Below are 2,929 nucleotides of genomic sequence, written 5' to 3' on the forward strand. Positions count from 1 at the left end.
CTTTGATCCCCTACCAATGGCTCATCCATCTCTGGACCTTAATTTATTAGCCATCTGAAAATGTGTTAAGGAAACCTAACTCAAAATTGGAGTCAGGAAGCCATGAAAGGAGAGCTGTCAAGTGCAAAGCATTCTATGTAGCTTGCATAGTCCAGCAGGAAGAAGGAAGATTTACTCTCTGGGCAACAGCAGGTTGTAAGTACCCAGCAAAAGCCAGCTGCCCTGGCTTGCAGCCAAGGAGAAGCCACCACTTCAAACTCTTATTTTCTTCCAAGAAACATGTCTTTGAAACAACCGTCTTCAACTTCCTCTTTTCCTATAAAAGGAAGCTCTCCTCTGTTCTCTGGACTTGCCCATGGTTCACCATAGTCAGCTTGTCCTAAATTGCAATTCTTCTGCTATTCCCTAACAAACTTGATTTTGCTGGCTGAATTGCTTACCTATTTTTTCTTAACGTTTGACAGAGACCTATAGCATATAACTTTTCAATAACTTTAAACAAATGCATTATTTCCAAGTGTATCGTGTACTTCCTTATTGCTACCAGAGTTATGGTCTTTTGTGACTTTGTACATTATAATTAGATATGGGTATATGATATGAGATATCTTTTCCAGCAATTTTTAAGCAAAAGTTATTGACTTATCAATAAATAAACAAATGAAATAAATAAATAAAACAAATAAATGACAAATAAAATAAAACAGGATTTATAGTCATACAGTCCTGGGCTTGTTTCTTAGTTTCTTCATTTTCTACATGTGACATGGAGAAGTTACTTAATTTTCAGAGCCTTAATTAGTACATTCAAAAATCCTATTTCTTACAACCAACCACATATTATTATGAAGATTAAATAAGTTAAGTTACTCATTTCCTAGACAATGATGGAAACTTAACAAATATTGAACTTCTGTACATATATAAATTTGGATAATTTCTGCATAAGTTTATATCATAAAATAGATACAAAAATGTTACATTTTCTATCATTTAAATTATTTAAGGCCCCATACCACTGTATCTCCCATGCCCCCAATTATGGTGGGAGTACTAGCAGTGACAGGGCTCTGCTCAGCCTTCCTACCTACCTCCTCCACAGCTTCTTTAAGGCAACTAGGCCCACACCCATGACCATAGTTGTTCATACCCATGTGTCTTCCCCATATTTTGTCAGTAGTCAGTGGCCAGGCTAAAGAAGCAATTCCGCAAAGCCACTCAGAAAGTGGATGAGAAGAAGGAGCCAAGCTAGATGATGACTTCAAAGAGGTAGAGAGGAAAGCAAAAGTCACCATCAAGACTGTGATGGAAATAATTACCAAAACAATTGAGTACCTTCAAGGGGCACCTGAGTGGCTCAGTGGGTTAAGCCTCTGCCTTGGGCTCAGGTCATGATCTCAGGGTCCTGGGATGGAGCCCTCCATTGGGCTCTCTGCTCAGCAGGGAGCCTGCTTCCCTCTCTCTCTCTGCCTGCCTCTCTGCCTACTTGTGATCTCTCTCTGTCAAATAAATAAATAAAATCTTTAAAAAAAATTGTTTTTTGTACTTTCAAGCCAACCCAGCTTCCAGAGATAAACTCAGTATGATCCACATCATGTCAAAAATCTGCAGCCAGGAGAAGGAGACAGGATATCCCCAGGTAGAAGGTCTGCTGGCAGAGGTAATGCTCATGTTTGGAGGAAAGCTTAGAGATGATTGTAACTTTGGCCCAGCACTTGGTAAGGTGGGAGAAGTCATTCAAGAACTTCGGAGGTTTAAGACTTTTTGGACATGGAAGTGAAGTGGAACTTCATTGACCTCCTTCAGAACCTTCATGACAGAATGCTGAAGGAAATTCATCTACAGAATTTAGAGGTTGAAGCCTAGACTTTGATTATAAGAAGAAACAATAAGGCAAGATTCCCAATGAAGAGCTCTGTGAGGATTTAAAGAAATTTGATGAGTCTCAAGAAGTTTCTGAGTCAAGCATGTTTAGCATGTGAGCCAGCTCTCTGCACTCTTTCAAGACCAGCTGGGTTACCATAAGTGGACAGTCCAGATTCTGCAGCAAGTTATGCCCAGACTGGAAGAAAGAATAAGATAGGCTTCATCTCAGCCTACAGTGGAATATCAGCTTAAACCACAAATGAGCCAGGTTTCCAACTGGAGACAGCACTCAACCCATTGAAAACTTCTCCCACAGGGACAGTCCCAGGAGCCCCAGGGGATCAGCCCTGCTGCTGAGTTCTGTACAACTTTGCACCAGCAAATGAAGGGGAATTGGGTTTTAAAGAGGGTAATATCATCATGCTCACTAACCAAACTGATGAGCACTGGTACAGGGGATGGCTTCATGGCCAGTCAGTCTTCTGCCCCGTCAACTATGTGGAGACTCTGGTCACCTTGCCCCATTAAGATGTTAAGCTGGCAGGCTCACCTCCACTGTATCTTGATATGGATATTTAAATTTAACTGCTGCTTGGATAATGCTGCTTACAACACATCCCAGGTGTGGGCTGCAGTTGTCCAAGTCATCAAGCTCCACCCTTCTTTGATTAGCTTGTATGATCCTACAAGAGTCATGGTGATGGGTAGTATCTTCTTAGCCTGGTGAGCATGGCACATACTTTTTAAAATACCATCTGAGATCAGCCAGTAGTCATAGAACTCTGTTTACATGGTTCTCAGGAGGCTGTAGCTTCCTAAAAGATGACCATGAGCCACAACACAGAAACACCATCCTAGTGAAGATATTATTTGTCACCCTGGGGCTATCTCAAGGTCTCAGTCTCTCCATTTTAATAGAAGAATGTTCTTCCTTCCCCATTTTCTTCTCCCAAATAGGTACATCACAGAATTATGGAAGAAAGCCTCCCTTACCAGCAAATTGTCTTTGGATCTGAATTAATTGGCCCCACATTGCTGTCTGTAGAAAAGCATTGAATGTGTG

General features: G+C 41.1%; 1 pseudogene; it reads left to right on the plus strand.

Moving 5' to 3' along the window:
* The first annotated feature begins 1,186 nt into the window (after positions 1-1,186).
* On the plus strand, positions 1,187-2,394 carry LOC125102956 (endophilin-A1-like; annotated as a pseudogene).
* Positions 2,395-2,929: the final 535 nt, after the last annotated feature.

Source organism: Lutra lutra, chromosome 6 (assembly GCF_902655055.1).
Source record: "Lutra lutra chromosome 6, mLutLut1.2, whole genome shotgun sequence".
NCBI classification, from domain to species: domain Eukaryota; kingdom Metazoa; phylum Chordata; class Mammalia; order Carnivora; family Mustelidae; genus Lutra; species Lutra lutra.